Source organism: Heptranchias perlo, unplaced genomic scaffold, assembly GCF_035084215.1.
Source record: "Heptranchias perlo isolate sHepPer1 unplaced genomic scaffold, sHepPer1.hap1 HAP1_SCAFFOLD_59, whole genome shotgun sequence".
Lineage (NCBI taxonomy): Eukaryota > Metazoa > Chordata > Chondrichthyes > Hexanchiformes > Hexanchidae > Heptranchias > Heptranchias perlo.
Window position 1 is genome coordinate 4,454,367 of NW_027139612.1, and position 12,413 is coordinate 4,466,779.

General features: G+C 45.5%; 1 non-coding gene across 1 annotated transcript; it reads right to left on the bottom strand.

Annotated features, from left to right (window-relative positions):
- Window positions 1-11,943: 11,943 nt before the first annotated feature.
- Window positions 11,944-12,016, bottom strand: trnam-cau (transfer RNA methionine (anticodon CAU)). The gene has a single exon. It is a non-coding gene; the product is annotated as a tRNA-Met (tRNA).
- Between the last annotated feature and the right edge of the window lie 397 nt (window positions 12,017-12,413).

A 12,413-nucleotide genomic window follows, 5' to 3' on the forward strand; every position in this document is an offset into this window, starting at 1 on the left:
ACACAGTGGGTGGGTGACCCAGCACTGAGATCATTGATTCACTCAGTGAGTGCTTGACACTGAAACTGTAATAATTGATTCACAGTTATGTCCTGTCCCACCGGCAGGTCAGACACACCAGGGCTGGCAGTACAGCTGTATACTGTCAGGGGAGAATAGCCCTGGAAGTGGTTAACATTGACTCGGGATCCCAAGAAGTCTCATGTCATCAGGTCAAATATGGGCAAGACAACCTCCTGTAATTACCACCTACTGCTCTCCCTCAGCTGATGAATCAGTCCTCCTCCATGTTGATCACCAATTGGAGGAAGGACTGATGGTAGCAAGGGCACAGAATGGACTCTAGGTGGGGGACTTCAACGTCCATCACCAAGAGTGGCTCAGTAGCACCACTACTAACGGAGCTGACCGAGTCCTGAAGAAAACAGCTGCAAGACTGGGCCGGCGGCAGGTGGTGAGTGAATCAATACGTGGGAACAACCGACTTGACCTCATCATAAGACCTTAAGACCATAAGAGATAGGAGCAGGAGCAGGCCATTCGGGCCCTCGAAACTGCTCAGCCATTTAATGAGATCATGGCTGATCTGATTTTTACCTCAACTCTACTTTCCCGCCTTTTCCTCATATCCTTTGACTCCCTTGCTGATCAAAAATGTGTCTAACTCAGCCTTGAATGTATTCAATGACTCAGCCTCCACAGCTTTTTGGTCTAAAGAATTCCAAAGATTCACGACCCTCTGGGTGAAAAAATTCCACCTCATTTCCGTCTTAAACGGGCGACCTCTCATTCTGAGACTATGCCCCCGAGTTTTCGATTCCCCCATGAGGGGTAACATCCTCTCAGCATCTACCCTATCGAGTCCCCTCAGAATCTTGTATGTTTCAATAAGATCTCCTTCCATTCTTCTAAACTCCAATGAGTATAGACCCAACCTGTTCAATCTTTCCTCATAAGAGAACCCTTCCATCCCTGGAGTCAACCAAGTGAACCTTCTCTGAACTGCCTCCAATGCAAGTATGTCCTTCCTTAAATAAGGGCACCAGAACTGTACGCATTACTCAAGGTGTGGTCACACCAGCATCCTGTACAGTTGTCGCATGACTTCCCTGTTTTTATATTCCATCCCCCTAGAATTAAAGGCCAATAGTCCGTTTGCCTTCCGGATTACATGCTGCACCTGTATGTTGACTTTTTGTGTTTCATGTACAAGGACATCCAGATCCCTCTCTACCGCAGCATTTTGTAGTATTTCTCCATTCAAATAATATTTTGCTTTTTTATTTCCCTCCCAAAGCGGATGGCTTCACATTTTCCCACATTATATTCCATCTGCCAAAATTTTGCCCATTCGCTTAACCTGTCAATATCCATTTACAGACATTTTGTGTCCTCATCGCAACTTGCTTTTCCACCTATCTTTGTATTATCAGCAAATTTGGCCAGAAGATACTCTGTTCCTTCATGCAAGTCATTGATATATATTGTAAATAGTTGAGGCCCCAGCACTGAGCCTTGCGGCACCACAATAGTTACAGATTGCCATTTTTAAAATGACTCTTTTATCCCGACTCTCTGTTTTCTGTTAGTTATCCAATCCTCTATCCATGCCAGTATATTACCCCCAATACCATGAGCTCTTAGCTTGCGCAGTAATCTTTTATGTGGCACCTTATCGAATGCCTTTTGGAAATCCAAATATACTGCGTCCATTGGTTCCCCTTTATCCACGCTGTCCGCTACTTCCTCAAAGAACTCTAATAAATTTATCAGACACGATTTCCCCTTCATAAAACCATGTTCACTCTCCTTGATTGTATTATGAGTCTCCAAATATAGAGTCATAGTGTCATAGAGTTATACAGCACGGATAGAGGCCCTTCGGCCCATCGTGTCTGCGCCGGCCATCAGCCCTGTCTACTCTAATCCCATATTCCAGCATTTGGTCCGTATCCTGCTGCTACTTCCTTAACAATGGATTCTGGCATTTTCCCAATGACAGATGTTCGGCTAACTGGTCAAAAGTTACCTGCTCTCTGTCTCACTCCCTTCTTGAGGTTTGCGGCTTTCCAATCCGCTGGGACCTTTCCAGAATCTAGTGAATTCTGGAAGATTACAACCAAAGCATCCACTATCTCTGTAGTCACTTCCTTTAAGACCCTCGGATGCAAGCCATCAGGTCCAGGGGATTTGTCAGCCTTTCGACCCATTAGTTTACCAAGTACTTTTTCTCTAGTGATAGTAATTGTTTTTAGTTCCTCCCTTCCCTTTGTCCCTTGGTTTTCTGCTAGTTTGGTACATTATTCGTGTCTTCTACTGTGAAGGCAGATACAAAATATCTGTTCAATTCCTCTGCCATTTCTTTGTTTCTATTATTATTTCCCCAGTCTCATCCTCCAAGGGACCAATGTTTACTTCAGCTACCCTTTTCCTTTTTAGATACTTGTAGAAGCTTTGACTGTCAGTTTGCATATTTCTTGCTAGTTTACTCACATGATTTATTTTGTCCCTCTTTATTATTCTTATCGTCATCCTTTGCTGGTATTTAAAGTTTTCCCAATCTTCGGGCTTACCAGTAATCTTTGGCATGTTGTATGCTTTTTCTTTTCACCTGGGACCATCCTTGACTTCCTTGGTTAGCCATGGTTGGTTCATCCTTTTTGTGGCATCTTTCCTCCTCACAGGAATATATTTTTGTTGCGAGTCATAAAATATATTTTTTAATGTTTTCCACTGCTTATCCACCACCATACCATCTAATCTGTTTGCCCGGTCCACTTTCGTCAATTCCGCCCTCATTCGTTTATAATTGCCCATGTTTAAGTCTAATATAGTAGTTTCAGACCCAAAATCCTCGCCCTCAAACTGGATGTGAAATTCTATCATGTTATGATCACTGATTCCCAAGGGATCCTTTACTTTGAGATCATTAATTAAACCTGTTCCGTTACCCATTACCAGATCCAAAATGGCCTCTTCCCTTGTTGGTTCCCGACGTATTGATCGAAGAAACAGTCCCTAATATGCTCCATGAACTGTGATCTCACGGTGTGACCTATCCAGTAAAAGGGGCCTCGCCCTGTGATCTCACGGCGGGGGGCGGGAGGGGTGTGAGGTGACCCGTCCAGTTAAAGAAGCCTCAAGCATCATCTTCCGGTCCAGAGTCCGCTGCGTGGAGCAGGACGAGAAGTGCTCGCGCTTCGTCTTCCAGAAGCTGCACCGAGAGACCTCTGTAATCAGCAGCCTGAAGGAGGAAGAGGGCTCGGTGACGTCTTCACAGGCCGACATACTGAGGATCAGCTCGTCCTTTTATGCCGGACTTGCTGAACTTCAAGGCCAACCCACCTTGTATTGTACAGAATGTAATCTAAGATATGTACTGAGTCCAGCCCACCTTGTCTTGTACGGAATGTAATATAAGATATGTGCTGAGTCCACCTCACCTTGTCTTGTACAGAATGTAATATAAGATATGTGCTGAGTCCACCCCACCTTGTCTTGTACAGAATGTAATATATGATATGTGCTGAGTCCACCCCACCTTGTCTTGTACAGAATGTAATATAAGATATGTACTGAGTCCACCCCACCTTGTATTGTACAGAATGTAATATAAGATATGTACTGAGTCCACCCCACCTTGTATTGTACAGAATGTAATATAAGATATGGACTGAATCCACCCCACCTTGTATTGTACAGAATGTAATATAAGATATGTACTGAGTCCATCCCACCTTGCATTGTACAGAATGTAATATAAGATATATACTGAGTCCATCCCACCTTGCATTGTACAGAATGTAATCTAAGATATGGACTGAATCCACCCCACCTTATATTGTACAGAATGTAATAGAAGATATGTGCTGTGTTTTGCATTGAATTAATGGGATCACAGCGTGTGCGAACTATTTTGTATTGTTTTGAACTGTAATTGCGATTTTTACGCTGAACTGTGTTTTTCCTTAAATTTTATGAAATAAAGTATATTTTGAAATTTTATAAAGGTGGCTGCTCAAAGCCGCTCCCTGCTGGTGAGTAGAGAACAATGCTCGAGCGAAACAACCGTGTTCGGGCAGACACAGAACGCTTTTAGGTTTGGAGAAAGGAAAAGAGGTGTCGACATGTTGAGAGCTGTCGACTGCCTGAAAAGTTACAAGAGCGGCCTTGAGCTAACTCCTGCTTAATCCAAAAGTGCACTCGCTCCTTCAAACTGGAATTGAAACAGTGATCTGAGAATGATTTTGCTTTGATGTTAATTAATTATACTCTCCTCGACTAGCTGAGCTCAAGAAGGGAAGCAGCGAAAAATCCTTCTCTTTGTTGATTGTTCATCGTGCACCTTTTGACACTCCCGGACTCGAGGAGTCGCGTGTGCATGACCGAGACTGACTCGGTTCCGGATTATATCACAGCACTGTGGGAGTGTGAGGTGCTACTTACTCTGCGCACGCTGGAGCAATGGATAATATGTCCAGATGATTGTCCGATCGAATCCTATCTGCCTGGATGGCTTTTGCAAACTGCCCATTACTTTTTGAATTTCGAGAGCTTGCAAACTGTCTTCCTTGGTAGTGCTGACTGGCGGCTTCCATCGTGAGCGCATTTTGAACACAGCAATTAGTGCATCGGTTTCATTAACCTGAATGGTCCTGAATTCAATCCTCAGAGAAAAGCATCAGCATTTGTGGATCTTTTTCCATCTTTGCAGAGCACCAAAATCAAGAACTTTTGCTCATTCCAGCACACCAAATGATTTGCTGCCCCTTGACCTCTGTATTGAAGTTTAGGATTTCCGTGGGTTATGGGCTCACTGACAACTGACATCATTTTTGTTTCTGGAAAATTGCCCTCAGGTTAAAAAAAAGTGGAGAAGGCGGGTGTCGATCCTGCTACTTCTCATATGCTAAGCGAGCGCTCGACCATTTGAGCTGATCCCCCAGTTATTTTTAGTAAATTTCCCTTCACAGTAGCCGCTTCACACTTACCTCCAATTGCAGAGAAATCTTGCCTTGGATTGGACCCCTCCTTGAATACATTCAATACTTTCTCCAATCGGCGGTATCGAGCATCATCAAATGAGCAACAGAAGAACGGGAAGCCACAGTAATCGTGAATGATGCTGAGAAGAGCCCGAGCCTGCGGAAGGCAGATGAGGTCACAGGAAAGGAATAGCGGCCTCGAGATAGAGGGAGCAGCGGGAGTCCTGTCTGACTGATGGAAGGCATTTTTGCCTGAACGTGAGTGCGGTTTGACGTGTTGTTGCTCAAAGGCACTCCCTGCTGGAGAGCAGAGGCAAATGCTTGAAAAAACAGCCGTGCGAGGGCAGACACAGAAAGCTTTCAGGTCTGAGAAAGGAAACTCGTGATCTCCTGTGCCTCAGCGCCAAAATGTTAAGCTCCAGGCTGCCGAGAAAGTTAAGAAAGCGGCCTTGAGCTAATTGCTGCTTACTCAAAAAGCACACTCATTTCTTGGAGCCAGAATGAAACCAGCAACCTAAGGATGACTTTGCTTTGTTTTCGACTACAGTCCTCTGCATTACCAGTTGAGCGATCGAAGGGAAGCAGCAAAGATTGCTGTCTTTGGTGATTGTTCACTCTGCGCCTTTTGACACCAAAGAGTGGGACCTTTGCTGCTTCCCTTCGATCGCTCAGCTGGTCGAGCGGAGAACTGTTGTAAAATAACAGATCAAAATCATCCTTAGGTTGCTTGTTTGAAGTAGCGAACGTGCTTTTGGAGTAAGCAGCAATTAACTCAAGGCCGTTCTCTTTACTTTACAGGTAGCCGACGGCTTAACATGTTGGCGCTGAGGCACAGGAGACCTCATTTCCTCCCTCAAACCTGAAAGCTTTCTGTGTCTGCCCGAACACGGCTGTTTTGCTCCATCATTTGCCTCTGCTCACCGGCAGGGAGTGCCTTTGAGTAACAACACTTCAAACCGCTTTCAGGCGAAATCGTCTTCTATCCGTCAGTCAGAGAGACAGACAGGGCTCTCGCTGTTCCCTCAAGCTCGGGCGCCTGTTTCTTTCCTGTAACCTTGTCTGCCTTCCGCAGGCTCGGGCTCTTCTCAGCATCATTCACGATTACTGGGGCTTCCCGTTCTGCTGTTGCTCACTTGCTGATGTTCGATACAGCCGATTGGAGCAAAGTATTGATTGTATTCAGGGAGGGGGCCAACCCAAGGCAAGATTTCTCTGCTGGTCGTGGAGCTGCTTGGAGGCGAGAGCGAAGCAGCTACTGTGAAGGGCAATTTACAAGAAACAACTTCAAATATGGAATAAAGGGGGCCGTAGCAACATGTATGCAGAATTGACGAAGGGACAGGAAACAGAGAGTAGTGGTGAACGGTTGGTTTTCTGACAGGTGGGAGGTATACAGTGGTGTTCCCCAGGGGTTGGTCCTGGGACCATTGCTTTTCTTGATATACATTAATGACTTGGACTTGGGTGTATAGAGCATAATTTCCAGATTTGCAGATGACACAATACTTGGAAGAATAGTAAACAAAGAGGAAGATGGTGATCGAATTCAAGAGGATATAGACACGTTGGTGGCATGGGCGGACATGCGGCAGATTAAAATTAATGCAGAAAAATGCAAAGTGATGCATTTCAGTAGGAATAACGAGGAGAGGCAATATAAATTGGAGGGCACAAATCTAAAAGGGGTACAGGAACAGAGAGATTTGGGGGTGTATGTGCACAAATCATTGAAAGTGGCAGGGCAGGTTGAGAAAGTGGTTAAAAAGCACACAGGATCCTGGGCATTATAAATAGATTACAAAAGTATGGAAGTCATGATGAACATTTATAAAACACCAGTTTGGCCACAACTGCAGAATTGTGTCCAGTTCTGGGCACCGCACTTTAGGAAAGATGTGAAGGTCTTGGAGACGGTCCAGAAGAGATTTACTAGAAGTATTCCAGAGGTGAGGGACTTTAGTTACGTGGGTAGACTGGAGAAGTTGGGGTTGCTCTCCTTGGAAAAGAGACGGTTGCGAGCAGATTTGATAGATGACTTCAAAATCACGAAAGGCCCAATTAGAATAGATAGAGAGAAACCATTCCCATTGGCGAAAGGATGAAGGACCAGAGGTCATAGATTTAAGATGATTGGTGAAAGAACCAAAAGGTGACATGAGGAAAAAGTTTTTTACACAGCGAGTGGTTAGGAACTGGAATGGACTGCCCGAGGGGATGATTCATCATGGAAAGGAAAAAAATGGAAGGGCTACGGGGATGGGGCGGGGGAGTGGGACTCGCTGGATTGCTCTTGAATAAATCCAGTGTGGACTCTCTGCGTCGAATGTCCTCCTTTCGTGCTGTAATTGTTGTCTGATTCTGGTCGAGTGCTCGCTGAGCATGTGAGAGATAGCAGGATCGATTCTTGCATTCTCCACTCACCTTTTGACTTGGGTCAATTGTACAGAAACAAAAGTGTCGCCAAAATACAGCGAGCCCATGGTCCATGTACTTCTTAAACTTCACTTCGTGCTACGGTACAGAGAGGTCAAGGGGCAGTAAATCTTTTGGTGTGCCTCGGGAAGCAAAAATTCTTGATTTTGGTCTTGAGCAAAGATGAGGTGAGAGATGGACAAAAACCTTTATGATGTTTCCTCTGACGATTGAACTCAGGACCTGCAGATTATGAGACTGACGCGCTGCATGCTGCGCTAAGAAGGCACGTAACGGGAAATTTATCAGGCATCACGACCAAGTAGGAAAGTTTACAAGGTGTAAAGTCACAAACTAATCGGCAGTTTGAAAAACCATCCATCCAGGTCGTAATCGAATCAATAATCATCTGAATTCTGGTCAGACACGTTACCCATTGCTCCATTGCGTGCAGAGTAAGGAGGAGCTCACACGCTCACAGCGCCGCGGTATGAGCAGGTACCGAGTCAGTCTCGGTCATGCCCACGCGATTCCACGAGTCCCGGAATGTCAGAAGGCTCACGGTGAACAATCATCAAAGAGAGGGACCTTTGCTGCTTCCCTTCGATAGCTCAGCAGGTAATGTGGTAAAACTTGTAGAGATTAAAACTTGAAAGCAAAATCGCTGGTTTAATTCCGGCTCGGAGTAGCGCATATGCTTTTGGAGTAAGCGGTACTGAGCTCAAGGCCGCTTTCTTAACTTTACAGACATCTTATTGTTTAAAATGTTGGCGCGTTTCCTTTCTCAAACCTGAAAGCTTTCCATGCCTGTCCGAACACGGCTGTTTTGCACTAGCATTTGCCTCTGTTCACCAGCAGGGAGTGCCTTTGAGTGACAAAATTTCAAACCGCTTTCAGGCAAAATAGACTTCTCTCAGTCAGACAGACAGTGCTCCCGCTGTTCAGTCAAGCTGGGGGCAGTTGTTCCTTCCGGTAACTTCTTCAACCTTCCACAGGCTCGGGCTCTTCTCAGCATCATTCACGATTACTGTGGCTTCCCGTTCTGTTGTTGCTCACTTGCTAATGCTCGATAGCGACTATTCGAGCAAAGTATTGATGTATTCAAGGAGGGGGCCAACCCAAGGCCGGTCGTGGAGCTGCCTGGAGGCGAGTGCGAAGCAGCTACTGTGAAGGGCAATTTACAAGGAACAACCTCAAATATGGAATAAAGGGGTAGTAGAAACATAGATACAGAATTGGCTAAAGCACAGGAAACAGAGAGTAGTGGTGAACGGTTGTTTTTCGGACGGGAATGAGGGGTACAGTGGTGTTCCACAGCCGTCAGTGCTGGGACCACTGCTTTTCTTGATATATATTAATGATTTGGAGTTGGGTGTACAGGGCACAATATCAAAATTTGCAGATGACGCAAAACATGGAAGCTTCGTGAACAGTGAGGAGGATAGTGATAGACCTCAAGAGAATATAGACAGGCTGGTGGTATGGGCGGACATGTGGCAGATGAAAATTAACGCAGAAAATTGCAAAGTGATGCATTTCGGCAGAAATAACAGGGGAGGCAACGTAAACCAGAGGGCACAACTCTAAAAGGGGTACAGGAAAATAGAGATCTGGGTGTATATGTGAACAAATCGTTGAAGGTGACAGGGCAGGTTGAGAAAGCGGTTAAAAAGCATAGGGGATCCTGGGCTTTATGGATAGACTACAAAAGTATGGAAGTCATGATGAAACTTTATAAAACACTGGTTCGACCACAACTGCAGAATTGTGTCCAGTTCTGGGCACCGCACTTTAGGAAAGATGTGAATGTCTTGGAATCGGTCCAGAAGAGATTTATGAGAATTATTCCAGGCGTGAGGGACTTTAGTTACGTTGGTAGACTGGAGAAGCTGAGGCTGTTCTCCTTGGAACAGAAACGGATGCGAGCAGATTTGATAGATATCTTCAAAATCACGAATGGCCCAATCAGAGTAGATAGAGAGAAACCGTTCCCATTGGCGGAAGGGTGAAGGACCAGAGGACATAGATTTAAGGTGATTGGTAAAAGAACCAAAGGTGACCTGAGGAAACACTTTTTTACAAAGCGAGTGTTTAGGATCTGGAATGCACCGCCCGAGGGGGTGATTCAATCATGGAAAGGAAAAAAATGGAAGGGATGGGGCGGGGGAGTGGGACGAGCTGGATTGCTCTTGAATAAATCCAGCGTGGACTCGATGGGTCGAATGGCCTGCTTCCGTGCTGTAATCTTTCTATGATTCTGGCCGAGTGCTCGCTGAGCATGTGAGAGATAGCAGGATCGATTCTTGCATTCTCCACTCACCTTTTGACTTGGGTCAATTGTCCAGAAATAAATGTGGCGTCAGTTTTTAGCAAGCCCATGGTCCATGTATTTCTTAAATTTCACTGCGTGCTACGGTACAGAGAGGTCAAGGGGCAGAAAATCTTTTGGTGTGCTGCAGGAAGCAAAAATTCTTGAGTTTAGTCTTGAGCAAAGATGAGGTGAGAGATGGTAAAAAAAATCTTTATTATGCCTTCTCTGAGGATTAAACTTGGGACCTTCAGATGATGAGATTGACGCGCTGCCCGCTGCGCTAAGAAGGCACTTAACATGTCACTTGTCAGGCAGCACTACCAAGTAGGACAGTTTGCAAGGTGTAAAGTCATAAACTAATCGGCAGTTTGCAAAAACCATCCATCCAGGTAGAAATCAAACCTACAATCTTCTGAATTCTGGTCAGACACGTTACCCACTGCTCCACTGGCCCAGGTTGTAGAAAGCAAGTAGGAGCTCAAACTCCCACAGCGCTGCGGTATGAGCAGGAACCGAGTCAGTCTCGGTCATGCACACGCGGCTCTACGAGTCCTGGAGTGTAAGAAGGCGCACAGTGAACAATCATCAAAGAGAGGGACCTTTGCTCCATCCCTTCGATAGCTCAGCTGGTAGTGCGGAAAATTTGGAGAGATTAAAACTTGAAAGTTAAATCGCTGGTCTACTTCCGGCTCAAAGTAGCGAACATGCTTTTGGAGTAAGCGGTATTGAGCTCAAGGCCGCTTTCTTAATTTTACAGACTGCTTAAAATGTTGGCGCTTTTCCTTCCTCAAACCTTAAAGCTTTCCGTGTCTGTCCGAACATGACTGTTTTGCTCGAGCATTTGCTTCTGTTCACCAGCAGGAAGTGCCTTTGTGTAACAACACTCCAAACCACTTTCAGACAAAAAAGTCTTCTCTCAGTCAGAGAGGGCTCCCGCTGTTCCCTCAAGCTCGGGGCAGCTGTTCCTTCCTTTGACTTCTTCAACCTTCCACAGGCTCGGGCTCTTCTCAGCATCATTCACGATTACTGTGGCTTCCCGTTCTGCTTTTGCTCACTTGCTGATGCTCGATACCGCCGATTGGAGCAAAGCACTGAATATATTCAGGGAGGGGGCCAATTAAAGATTTTTCCACCATTCGTGGCGCTGCATGGAGGCGAGTGTGAAGCGGCTACTGTGAAGGGCAATTGATTACTAGCAACGGGGGTTAACTCAAATGGTAGAGCGCTCGCTTCGCATGTACGAGGTAGTAACGTCGATACCTGTATTCTCCTATCACCCTTTATCTGGGGGCAGTTGTCCAGAAACTAAAATGGTTGTCATTTGTCAGCGAGGCTATAACCAACGTAAATCCTAAGCTTCGATGCAGAGAAGTCAAGGGGCAGCAAATCTTTTGGTTTGCTGCAGTGAGCAAGAGTTCTTCATTTTGGTGCTCAGCCAAGATGGAAAGATGAGAGATACAAAGATGCTTCATAGGTCCCGATATCTTTTCTGAGGATTGAACTCAGAATTATTCAAGGTTAGTGAGACTGATGCACTACTTGCTGTGTTAAGAACGCACTTATGCCGGAAACCGGCAGGCAACACTTCCAAGTAGGACAGTTTGCAAGGTATCTAAAGTCATCAAGTAATGGGCCGTTTGCAAAAACCATCCAGCCAAGTTGGAGTCAAACCTACAATCTTCTGATGTGTCGTCAGACACGTTATTTATTGCTTGACTGGCCCAGGGTGTGCAGAGTAAGTTACAGATCACAGTCCCACAGCACTGCGGGATGAGCAGGTACCGAGCAAGTCTCGGTCATGCCCACACGACTCCACGAGTGCGGGAGTGTCAAAAGGCGTACGGTGAGCAATCACTACAGAGAGGGACCTTTGCTGCTTCCCTTCGATAGCTCAGCTGGTAGAGCGGAAAATAACAGTTAATTAAACTCAAAATAAAGTTATCCTTCGATCGATGTTTCAATTCCGGCTTGAAGGAGCGAGTGTACTTTTGGAAGAAGCAGCAATTAACTCAAGGTCGCTCTTTCAACTTTCCAATGGAAGGAATCTTACAACACCAGGTTATAGTCCAACAATTTGATTTTAAAATCACAAGCTTTCGGAGATTATCCCCTTCGTGAGGTGCTGCGTGCTATGGTACAGAGAGGTCAATGGGCAGCAAATCTTTTGGTGTGCTGCAGGAAGCAAAAATTCTTGATTTTGGTCTTGATCAAAGATGGAAAAAGAAAGCTTAATTATGCCTTCTCTGAGGATTGAACTCAGGACCTTCAGATTATGAGACTGACGCGCTGCCTGCTGCGCTAAGAAGGCACTTGATGTCTAGATGTCCAGGCAGCACAAACATGTAGGACAGTTTGCAAGGTGTAAAGTCATTAACTAATCGGCAGTTTGCAAAAACCATCCATCCAGGTCGAAATCGAACCATCAGTTTTCTGAATTTTGGTCAGACACGTTCCCCATTTCTCCACTGTCCCAGGGTGTGCAGAGTAAGTGGGAGCTCACACTCCCACAGCGCTGCGGTATGAGCAGGTACCGAGTCAGTCTCGGTCATGCCCACGCGACTCCACGAGTAGGGGAGTGTCAAAAGGCACACAGTGAACAATTCCCAAAGAGAGAGACCTTTGCTGCTTCCCTTCGATAGCTCAGCTGGTAATGCAGAAAATGTGTAGAGATTCAATCTTGAAAGAAAAATCACTCTTAAATGGCT